Here is a 13,023-nt window from a genome sequence, read left to right on the forward strand (position 1 = left end):
AAAAGCGGGTAGAAATGCAATGCTTTGGCTCAGTTATTCAGGACTGCATGCCTCTCCATGTCGCCAGATCACTGAACTTCTACGCATAACCACGATAACCACTACTATAATGCATGAATTGATCTAAATTGGGATTTGTTTGCAATTGAATTAGTAAATTGTTTCATTCATTCACTAGTTTAATCAATCATTTAATCAACATATACAAAAGATCGCAGCAGCGATATCGTACTCAATGAGGAACATCTTCTTCTTCTTCAATGGCACTAACGTTCCTAGAGGAACTTCGCCGTCTCAACGTAGTATTACTTGCGTCATTTTTATTAGTACTTAGTAGAGATTTCTATGCCAAATAACACGCCTTGAATGCATTCTGAGTGGCAAGCTCTAGAATACGCGTGAACACAGTGCAAGTCGGAGGAAATTTCTTTGACGAAAAATTTCCCCCGACCAGAACGGGAATCGAACCCGAACACCCGGCATGTTAGTTATGACGCTAACCAGTCGGCCACGGGAGCACTATGAGGAACATCCGAGGTGCGATTATTGCTAATTGAAAAAAACACAAATGATTATTAAGCCAACGGCAGTCCTACGTCAACCTTGTGGTTATATCATAGGTATAACTCTTCCATAGTTTTTTGAGAATTTAACAAAAATATGTTTTTGAAAAAATGAATTTCAATTTTTAAAGTATTTTTTTTCCAGTGTAATTTTTTTTTATTATTTTCGGTATTTTTTTATACAAATATAAATAATTTCCTACATTCTATTTCTTGATCGAAATTTTTTAGGTAGTATAGTTTTTGAGTTATAAATTTCTTTAAAAAATCAAGAAAAAAAAACTTTGGCCCTTTTCAAAAAATAGTTTTATTCTTTTGACGCAGAACTATGTCCTTGCTTTCTTCATAGGGTCTCGCTCTATATACCATTTGAAAGGAAATTTTTTCAGCTTTTTTTTTGTTGTAACACTACCAGTGAGTATAGTGAAATAAGTGAACAATTTATCGAAAAAGTGGGATTGTTTTAAGATTTTACTCGCTTATTGCGCGGAAAAAAGAAAGAGCAGCAAACTACATGTTTGCATACAAATTGGGTGTTAGCCGCCATGGTAATGATGGTCAATCGAAACGGAAGAACTAGTTCGTCAAAAAGAGTGAACGAACAACGGTCATTCGCCATACGAACTGATTCCGAACGAGCTGTTCTGGGACAAATGAAGTGCAACTGAACTGAATACATTTGGAAAACAGATATCGCCGGACGGAATGAATATAACGAGAACGCTAGAAGAAAACAAAATTAGACAACGATATTGTCATTCACGAGCAAAATGCATGTACCAAGTAAGTTCTTTTTTGAATTCAAAATTAGGATTGATTTCATCATTGCAATCAAATTAAATTTTCGGCAGAGCTATAAATTCTCAAATTAAATGCACTTTTTCAATTCATGTGTAACATTTATATACTTTTTAATTCATAGAAAAATCCGGATGAAGCTGAGACAATCCATGAATTAGGTAAACTGATAGTTTCTAAAAAGATAATAATATAGCTATGGATTTTTTTCTGTGATTGAATTATTACTAAACATGATTTTTTATGGAACCTAGGCTGAGTCCAACAAAAGTCCATTTGAAAAATTGCGCCCTCTTTTAATTGATCAAAATTTGACGTATACTGAACTCATCAAAATAACTGTAAGATTTTTAGAAAAATTGATTAAATTTGAATACTTTGCAGAATCGTTACCATTTAAAAAGAGCTATTTAAAAATGGAATCTACTTGCGATTTTACATGAATATTATATATAACGTTTTAATTAGGGCTAACCGTTCTCCAAACGGTTGTGAAATTTCTATACGACGCTTCCATCGTGATGCATCTTCTTCTTCAATGGCACTGGAGACATTTTTATTAGTAATTAGTTGAGATTTCCACGCCAAATAGTACGCCTAGAATGTATTCACAGTGGCAAGCTCTAGAATACGCGTGTCCACGGTGCAAGTCGAAATAAATTTCATTGACGAAAAATGTTCCGACTAAAATGGGATAATGTGTTACATAAACCACGTGGCCAAAGCAGTACTCGGGATGTATGGATTTTCTATTATTTCACAAAAATGATTTTCATTGTACAACATTGGCAATATCTCGAGAACGGTTAATCCTGGGATAAAATGTTATATACAGTATTTTATGCAACATTGAATGAAAATTCCATTTTTTTAAATTACTTCTCTCTTACTCTTACGATTTACCGAGGAATTGAACTTAATAAATTTTTCAAAATTCATGTGATCTTCATTTATGTGAGACCGACACGGTACCACTACACATCGAACTTCGTTAGATTCAAAGGGTTTTCTAATGAAAATAATACAGAAATATAGAAGAGGATATGTCTTGGGCTTATATATTTTTAATATTAAAGTTAATTTTTGAATGTTTAATTTTTATCGGTATATTTAAAATGTTTTTTTATTTATTTATTTTGGCTTAACGTCTTTACAACATGATTCACAATCTTCTTGTGTCTAGTTCGTTGCTTGATGTTTTCAATGGTGCGGCTTGCAAGGCCTGCGACAAACGTGATACTGCTGATTTACGTCTCGTGTACCACTAGGTCTGGGGCAAAGACGCTTATAGCGGCGTCAATTCGCTTAGAGGAGCTGTTTCCGGGTTTTTGTGGCTTTTCTTTGGGATTGGCAATGCCCAATGCTCATCCCACCACACCCCAGACAATTCCTCTTCACTGGTGCAAGCCAGAAAAACGATCTATGACGATAGAATTTCTGACCCGAACGGGAATCGAACCCGAAGCCTCCATCTTGGCAAGCGCAACGCTTACCACTAGGCCATGGGGACCACTAAATGTTATTCATCCTAAATAGTCTGTTGGTAAATCAACAGATTTGCTCTACATCATATTTTGTGTTGGGTTGGTGAGTTTTTGTGGAAATATTGGGAAACTTATTGATAATGCGCAATCATAACTGAGTGGATTTCCGAGCGGCACTCGCTTATATACCGATTGGTGTGATTTCAATAACCTGTTTTGAAAGCAATTTAGGGCTATTGAAACAAGTTTTTAGATCGAAAAGTGACAAGCATATAACGCCTAGACATTTTAGCTTTCGAATGAAGTGTTTATCATATAATTTCGCCATTAACGCTCAAAATCTCGTTCTCCAGCGTAACGCTTTCGTTTTCGAAACTTTGAACTTACACCCCAGTATAGAAATGAAAGACGTAACCCTACGTCAAAAAAACATTCGAGGGGTTGTATCCGAGACGCGACCGCTTAGGGCGCAGGACTACGCAATTTTATTTCTTTAATTTGTTGGTTTATCCAAGATGCTGAATTATAGGTGTTTCGTTCTTGACACTTTCAGGACATGACGTGAGACGAGTAGCGAGACGTAACTTTCAGAATTATTTACTTTTTGTTTGGGTGTGTGGTTATGATTTCAATGTCAACTCGCTAAAGAAAATAATTGAAGGAAAAAATAAGCAAATATATATATTCGTGGAATATAGTGCACAACCTCCTTTTGCTCTAGCCAATTACTTGTAACGGCCCTTTCCGGATCTCCTTCCGGTATATGCACAGCATTCTCCTCCTCCCTGAGCGAAATCAGTGGAGCCACAATCAGCGTTGTTTTTTGTCACCGTCGCCGTAAGCTGATAGTACTCTTTTCCCCGCCGATGGGAGCCAAACAGAAGTACATTTTGCTTGGAAAGAAAGGCGAAAAGATATACTAAAACATCCTTCTGCACTGTTATGATTCGACAATAAAGCGCGAGCAGCTATTTTGCCAACGAATTCATTTGTCACCAAAAGGTACGACTTGTTTTGTAAACAAATTTGTTTTTTCACGAGCAATGGCCGAACAGCAATTTTGACATTGCGGTCCACCTATAGTACAACGCCTTGGGTTTATCATTTCGTATATTATTTGCGAATATGTCGAAATTTCATCTAATAACTCTTTATAACTTACAAGTTTCGAGGACCCTGAAAAGGTTGATTGGCATGCGTGGTTTTGTAGAATCATTCCGAGAAGCAACGATTCTTGCTTGCCTTTGCGAGAACAATACACTAATTGGTCATACGTGACAATTTGTTTCTTTATATCAATGCGCGCGAAAGAAAACATAAAACACAAAATGAGCAGAATAAGCGACCTTTGTTGTTTCGGGCACAGGAATATTCTGAGAATTTTCCTCAGAGAAGATGCAATACTTATACACCAGCGACAGTTTACTCACTATGCAAGGGTGGAGTTTAATTCCCAAATATTCTTTTTTCGCTATCCCCCTTCGTTGTTTCTATTCTAGCGGCTGCATAAGTTGCCCATTATTGACAGCTCTGTTCGGGAAAGCACACAAACGGACAGAACAAATGTATAGAGAAATGGGAATGCTTCCAATTTTCATCAATTTAAACCATATACAGACTATGGGATTGTAATGTATAGCATATCAAACAAATCATAGAAAATTTCGATTCGATTGGTATGCAAATCGTCAAAATCCGTTCGCAGCAAAAATAGTTATTAACGTTAACTTTATTTCATAAAAACGTGACCTGTTTTCTGATTTCGCACACTTAATGTACGACGTAGTCATACGTCAAAAAAAATTGTTCTAAAAGGATTTTTCCAAATTTGATTTCGTTGAAAAGTTACATCCAAAAGGATGGAGGCACTTCAAGGGATATGGCATTGATGTACGAATTTTTAATGCGTTTTTCTCGAAACTTTGTGTTTCCAACTGGTGCACAGTGGGGCCGTTCTGAAAAAAGACGGTCAAAAATCGTTTGATGTATTCGGCAAACTGCTTTTCGAACTCGGGAACTCCCAGGAACATTACTTTTTATACCAATTTTTACAGCACAATTTACTCAATCTTACTCTGTTTTCTTCATACTATATCTACTATTGATGTTGATTTGCATTATATTAATATTAGGCTGTCAAAAAAGTCCTGCGGTATTTCCGCGAGGTGTCGTTGTAAGCGCGTAGTTCTAGTTGTATTCGTTGTATCGAGTCATACTATAGCTTGTTGGAAAGGTATTTTTGCGCGCTATAATATAGTCCTTGACAGTGTTTTGTTTGGTTAAGTCGTTCGTGAATTATAGTGTCGGAAATATGGAGCAAAATAAAGAGAAAATCCGACATATTTTACAGCACTACTATGACAAAGGCAAAAATGCATCTCAAGCTGCCAATAAAATTTGTGCAGTTTATGGACCCGATACAGTTTCCATTTCCACCGCACAACGATGGTTTCACCGTTTTCGTTCTGGTGTAGAGGTCGTCGAAGATGCGCCACGCTCCGGAAGGCCTGTCGTCGAAAATTGCGACAAAATCGCTGAATTAGCTGAATCGGCCAAGAGCTGGGGATAAGTCATCAAACCGTTATTAACCATTTGAAGAAGCTTGGATTCACAAAGAAGCTCGATGTATGGGTGCCACACACGTTGACGCAAAAAAACATCCTTGACCGTATCGACGCATGTGAATCGCTGCTGAATCGCAACAAAATCGACCCGTTTCTGAAGCGGATGGTGACTGGCGATGAAAAGTGGGTCACTTACGACAACGTGAAGCGCAAACGGTCGTGGTCGAAGCCCGCTGAAGCGGCTCAGACGGTGGCCAAGCCCTCATTAACGGCCAGGAAGGTTCTGCTGTGTGTTTAGTGGGATTGTCAAGGAATAATCTATTATGAGCTGCTTCCCTATGGCCAAACGCTCAATTCGGACCTGTACTGCCAACAACTGGACCGCTTGAAGGTAGCACTCATGAAGAAGAGGCCATCTTTGATAAACAGAGGCCGCATTGTCTTCCATCAGGACAACGCCAGGCCACACACTTCTTTGGTGACGCGCCAGAAGCTCCGGGAGCTCGGATGGGAGGTTCTTTTGCATCCGCCGTATAGTCCGGACCTTGCACCAACTGCCTACCACGTGTTTTTGTCCATGGCGAACGAGCTAGGTAGTCAGAAGTTAGCCACAAAAGAGGCCTGTGAAAATTGGCTATCCGAGTTTTTTGCCAATAAGGAAGCGAGCTTCTATAAGAGGGGTATTATGAAGTTGGCATCTCGTTGGGAACAAGTCATCGAACAAAACGACGCATATTTGACTTAGAACAGATGATTGTAACTAATTTTATGAACAAATGAAAATTCAAAAAAAAATACCGCAGGACTTTTTTGACAGCCTAATATTTATAAAATTTTGATATTTTTTTAGAATTTTGAGACTTAATACTGGTTTAATTCACAAATATTGAAAAGCACATAAGAACATATTTAAATTTAAATTAAAACCGTACTAAGTCTCAAAATTCTAATAAAAAATATCAAAATTTTAGAAATATAAAGATTTTTGTACCTCGAACACTGCTAAAATTCTGAAAAAAAATCACACATATCAAGAAAAGGCGTATAAACGGCGTTTCTAAACCTTCAAAATTCAACTTGCAGAGAGATCAGTAATCAGGATGTTTTTGTAAGATTGCTTATGACATCCGACTGCTTATCAAAGAGCTTGCGAAAACGAAAATCGAAAAAAGCAATAATTGCTATCACCAACTGCAATAAAACTACCGCAAAATAACTCAAATTTGAGGTCTGATAATGAGATAGAATCAGATATTGATTTATATATTAATATAATGCAAATAAACATCAATAGCAGATAAAGTAAGAAGAAAACAGAGTAAAATTGAGTAATTTGTGCTGTTAAAATGGGTATAAAAAGTAATGTTCCCGAGAGTTCCCGAGCTCGAAAAGCAGTTTGCCGAATACTTCAAACCCTGACGAACAAAATGACGTTGAGTATTGAAAATTTAATTTAATCATTAATCATTAATCATTGATATATTTCTGCTTTGTAACCACTGTACATCGCAATGGTGTCATTTAACACCAATAATGTCTTGAGCAAAGTTATGTAAAGGGTGTGTCACATCAAATTGCAACACGGAAAAAACGCTGTAGAAATTTAATTTTTAGGAATTATATCTTCAGCTTTCGCTTATAATCAGATATAAGTGTATAGATCACGTTGGCCATGCTTCACTGTCAATTTTTTGTAAATTTGGAAAAATGTCGTCGAACGAAAAAGAGCGTCGTGAATTAATCCTACGCACTCATTTCGAGAATCCGGAGTTGTCACATCGGGACATCGGTAAGATGCTGGGAATCGTCCAATCCACGGTCAGCAGAGTACTAAAACGATACTTCGAGAACCTAACCATCGACCGGAAGGTGGAGAACGGCAAAAATGGATGCTCCGTCAGTGAAAAAGATCACAAGCGCGTAGTTAAGCAGTTTAGACGTGATCCGAGAAGTTCGGTCCGGGATGTCGCCAATAAGCTGAATTTGTCAAGTTCATTCGTCCAGCGGACCAAGCAGCGGGAGGGCCTGCGTACATACAAGGTTCAGAAGGCTCCTAACCGCGACGAAAGGCAAAACATGGTGGGGAAGACGCGAGCCCGGAAGCTGTACACCGAAATGCTGACGAAACCGCATTGTCTGGTAATGGACGACGGAACCTACGTCAAAGCGGACTTTCGTCAGCTGCCGGGCCTGTTGTTCTTCTCCGCAGAGGACAAATTCAGCGTTCCGGAGGAGATTCGCAAGCAGAAACTATCCAATATATCTATCGCTTCGCGCCACTATCCAAAGGACGTGTTGGAGTGGTACGAAGCCAACGGGGTCACCTTCGTGCCAAAGGAAATGAACCCGCCCAACGCGCCGGAGCTTCGCCCAATAGAGAAATATTGAGCGATTATGAAGCAGGCCCTCCGGAAGAACCCAAAAGTTGTCAAATCGGAGGCGGACTTCAAGAGAAAATGGATTTCAGTTCAAAAAAAACTACAACCTGACGTTGTACAGAACCTTATGGACGGGGTAAAGAGGAAGGTGCGAGCATACGGGCTTGGGCTCGAAGTATGAATAAAAAGAAAATGCCAAAAGTTGTTTAATAGTTTTTATTTTACTGTCTAAAATTTTCAAAAGGATCGGTCTACTGGGCGAATTTCTACAGCGTTTTTTCCGCAATTTGCAATTTGATGTGACACACCCTTTATTTTCATCTTATCTAAAACTTTGTTTAACATATTGAGTTGATATAATGTGGTTTAGGCATAACTTAAGTTGAAAAACTAGTTTTGAGATAGTCTCCCCAGAAAAATAGTTATATCTCTGAAAATTTATAGTTCTACAATGTTGCTGAAGACATAATTCAACTATCTCGTAAGAATAAAAAGTTTTTAATTTTCACTGTAACTTAGTAAGAGTTTAAATGAAACCGCCAAATTATTCGAATCAACAATCTGAACAATTTTTCTGAAGACACCCAAGCTCTTAAATGTAAGGAAAGACGAGGAAAGATTTTTGACCGTCTTTTTTCAGAACGGCCCCACTGTGTGGTGGTCCGATATCTCAGGCTACTCGACCGATTTGGCTGATTTTTTTTTCATCAGCATGTAAAAATGAATTATTTAAAGCGTTACATTTTTTGATGTCTTCATTTTTCGATTTTTTATGAGCTTCCAAACAGCGGTTTTCCATGAAAAATAACCAATTTTTAACAAAAATGGCCGCCGTTCATGAAATTTTTCCGATTTACAAAAATCTCTATGTAACGCATTTACCCAACAGCACCAGTAGCTATGTGGATATCGTGGTCATGTAAAACAGCCTTGCATTCTAGCCGGCCTCGGTTTGATTTCCGTTGACATCGTTTGGATTTTTTTCAAAAAAGATGAAAAAAGAAAAAAGAAAGAGATATCTACTCCCATAGATACAAACATTTCAAAGCTTTTGAAACAGATGATTTTATTTTCTCATTTGACGCTTCAGGACACGAAAAAGCATTTTTTTCTGCCGAAGATGAAATGTTTTCTGGCAACGCTAGTTTGGGTTTGCTTCTATTTTAATTGACACGGTTTAATTGTATTCTGTGTGGCGAGTTCGAGAAAACGCGTGTACAACAACAAGTCAGACGAAAATTCGTTGTCATAAAAAATCAGGAATGGAACCCGAAACTCCAGGCATGATATGCATGACACTAACCACTCGGCCACGGGAGCCACAAACTCATCAATCACACCTCTTGAATCGATGCGAAATGTGTCGAATGCAACGTAAACAAAGTTTTCATTCATGTATAGAACGGATGGTGATGAATTATCGTCGCAACCAGAAGTCATTCGCGATTTGTTTGAGATAAATTTCAAGCAGTTATGTCAGCAATAGCCGGCAGGCTACAATGTGTACAAGTCGTTCCGCAGAACAAATATTACATTTTATATATATCATATAACAAAAAAACCTCGTCATTCTGTTAAGTAGTGACCCCTAATGATAATGAACGTAACAACGTGCCGCAATTCGCATCATTTCATAGTGTAAACTGACAACAATCGGACGCATCTTAGCTACTGCACCGAAATGGAACGCTGGGCAGGAAAAGTGGCCGTTGTGACCGGTGCGAGTTCCGGGATCGGCGCCGCGACAATAAAGGAACTTGTCAAAGCTGGAATGATTGTTATTGGTTTGGCTCGCCGAGTAGAACGCGTTGAAGCGCTGAAATCGGAAGTGGATAAATCCGTCAGGAATCGTTTGAATGCCATGAAATGTGATGTATCGAACGAGGAGGAAATTTTGCGAACCTTCCAATCGATCGAGCAAAAGTTTGGGGGAGTGGATGTACTGATCAACAACGCTGGCATCACCCGACAGACGAATCTGATTGCGGCCGGAAATACGAATATGCTGCGCGAGGTCATCGATACCAATGTGATGGGACTGGTGATGTGTAGTCGTGAAGCGTTCTGTTGATGGTCATATTGTACATATAAACAGTGTTGCCGGTCATATGGTTCCACCAATACCACATTTGAATAGTTACCCAGCCTCGAAGTTTGCTGTGACAGCGATTACTGAGACAATGCGCAATGAGCTGAGAGCAGAAGGTACCAACATAAAGGTTACGGTAGGTTGATGATATTTCATGTTATCAGTGTACTTTTATATGTTCAAAATCATTCCAGAGCATAAGTCCGGGTGCTGTTCAAACTGAGATACTACCACAAGAACTTGTGTCCTCGGATATGCCACTCCTGGATGCTGTGGATATTACAAATGCTATTTTGTATGTGCTAGGAACACCTCCGCGAGTGCAAGTTCATGAGATAATCAGTAAACCGATCGGGGAACAATTCTAAATGGATAACTAGTTGTGTTTACACAAATAAATGGACTGAATTAGACAGCGAACAAGTTTAAAGTTTTTTGTCTAATTTTCATATCATATAACGGCGGAACTGTAGGGATCTTTCCACTATAAAATAAAACCATTCGAATGTGAAAGCATCAGGTGCCAACAATTATTAATTTATACTTTCAATTCCGAGTCGGGTTTCACCTGTGGAATCTTTCCGCGTGGTCTCATTTCCATTGTCTCGCGGTAAAGGTTCCTTTTTGGTGCTCAATGTCCGATCCAATTTCGATCCTGGCACCAAACACGAAAGCACACCCCCTCCAGCAATGATTGTAGTTCTCCGACCTACCGGTTCTGCCCAATTAGTTCCGCATGTAAATGTATGCTTTGACCCTGACTGACAAAATTTGGCGCAAGCGCAAAAAAAAAAAGTTTCTTTCTGTCAGCACTTTTGCCGACCATTTCCAATGTAGTTCCATACGTAAAAGGAAATTGTTCGCTTGACGGCTCCCTGAAGATTTATTAATGAGCTTGTTTTTTTGCACCCAACCGGAGCAACAAACAAGTTTTTGGCAGATAATGATTTTGGACGGGCGTCTTCCCTGCTCTTGCCGCGTGAATTGTGGTTCTCTCAGAAAGTAGCAATGCAATGATACCGAACCGTGGTCTGCTTTTATTGTAATTTAATTGACTGCGGCTTGGTTGGTTAAATTTTGGAGTGTGTTCCGAACTTTCGATTTTTATCGGCAGCATCCCTGGGAGATGTTGTTGAATCAATCACACTATTTCTTTTCTCTTTCACTCCGAATAATTACGATTGATCTGAAATGGAACGAGCAGGGCTTCTTTTAAGGCGAATGGAACTCCCAGGAGGTCAATGTGTTGAATTGTAATATATTATGAAGTGCATGCTGAGTTTTTGCCTTTGGTGAAACAATGATTTACCGCATAATGAAATTGTCACTCATATCTGAGAAAAATCATCAAAAATGTCGTGGTCTCGCGTTGTCATGGTGGAAGACAACATCTTTTCTCTCAGCAGTTCTTTAACATGGAACTTTATTTATTTTTTTATTAGGGTGACCATTTCCAATTTAGGGTTGTCCGAAAAATAAACTTTTTTTTTCTCTTTTTCCAAAAATATCTTTTTTCAAAAATTCATAACTTTTGAACTACTACACAGATTTTGATGATCGTTATACCAAATTAAGAGCAATTAAGGAGATATATAAAATATATATTGCCCTTGGTCCCGAGACCATGAAAACCATTAAAAAAAACCAAATGCAATAAATAATTACGAAAACAAAAACCAAGCTTTTTGCAAGTATGATACTTTTTCAAAAAAGACTATCTAATTGGCTTCGATTTGATATGTTGATCATCAAAATCGGTCCAGTAGTCCACATGTTTTTGAATTTTTGGAAAAAGTAATTTTCGTAAAAAAAGAAGAAAAAAATGATTTGGATTACCCTAAAATAGAAATGGTCACCTTAATAAAAAGCAATACGGGTTCAATATTTTTCGATAAAGAACAAAACTACCGCTTTCCACGGAAATCTGAGAACCATTATATCGGTTTACCATGGAATAGCTGAATAATTAGAAGGGTGATGTCCAAGACGACGGCAGCATCAAACTTTCATCTTTGGGTTTTTACCTAAGAACACAGCTCTCACCACTGAAAAATATGTTCTTTACGTCCGATGTCGTTGAAGATGATGATGATGATATCTCATACCCCTACAAAGGATACAGCAGAACGATTTATCTTATAGATAATATTTATTTTAAAACATATCAAGAAACCAGTACTATGAAAAAAAACATAGCGAACTGGATCTGTTGCAATCATAGATATCTATTAATAGAACATTAAGAATAGGCATAAACTGCGAAAAAACAATCAATGTTCCTATCCATATCGACATTGACATAGTCATAGTCTCAACTTCAGGCCCAAAGTTTTTTCCAAGGCATGTCAAGAGAATTTCCTGCCCGGGAAAATCATTGACTGGTTGGGAATTGAACCAAATATCCAAAAGTTTGTACTTAGAACATAAAAGAGATCTATAATCAGAAATATTCGATATAACCATCTGATGGAAGATAGTTTACGATAATTCTGAATGAGCTATCCCAATTCCAGTTTCCAAATTGTCAGTTTTTTGCCATTGTTCATTATTAACATAAGTCCAGGCCCACCGAACGCGCGCGGCTCGAACTTTCGTAGACAACGTTGGTTTTTTTCTTTTTTCTTTTTTAATACTCTACACAAAACAATTAAAAAAAAACATCATCATCATCAGTACGAACATGACAGTTTGAGATAGCTGTAAAAAAAATTTAAATTTCAATAATTGGTAAATATAAATAAATTATTTTTCAAAAATTTTTCGAAAATCTTTTTACAAAACAGATTTCACGTGGGAAATACACATTCTTTTAAACTCTGCCATTGTTGCCACTCGTTTTATTTCTCTGAGCATCGAATTGAAAAAATATATTCCTTTGTATAACAACGAGTTCTGTGACCTACTGAATTTAAGTTAGGTGTTCATCCGCGTTTCTAGTATTGTATCTATGAACATCATTTCCTCTTTCAATTCGACGAGCAAAAGTCTATATGTGGTGTGACCAATGATTTATATAACTTAATTTTACTATTTATTGTCAACTCTTTCTTCAAACGACAAAACTTTTACCGTACTTTTTGGCAATCTTCTTGATAACATTATTAATATGAGACTTAAAAGTTAAATTGTCATCAATGATAACTCCTA

The 13,023-nt window shown here is 37.8% G+C and overlaps 1 protein-coding gene and 1 pseudogene across 1 annotated transcript in view; both read left to right on the forward strand.

The window, feature by feature from the left end:
• LOC129766700 (uncharacterized) overlaps window positions 1–13,023 on the forward strand; it is a 321,609-nt gene that overhangs the window by 261,501 nt on the left and 47,085 nt on the right. The gene's annotated exons all lie outside the window — the stretch shown is intronic.
• LOC129765093 (farnesol dehydrogenase-like) lies at window positions 9,430–10,291 on the forward strand (annotated as a pseudogene).

This window comes from Toxorhynchites rutilus, chromosome 2 (genome assembly GCF_029784135.1).
Source record: "Toxorhynchites rutilus septentrionalis strain SRP chromosome 2, ASM2978413v1, whole genome shotgun sequence".
In the NCBI taxonomy this organism is placed as follows: domain Eukaryota; kingdom Metazoa; phylum Arthropoda; class Insecta; order Diptera; family Culicidae; genus Toxorhynchites; species Toxorhynchites rutilus.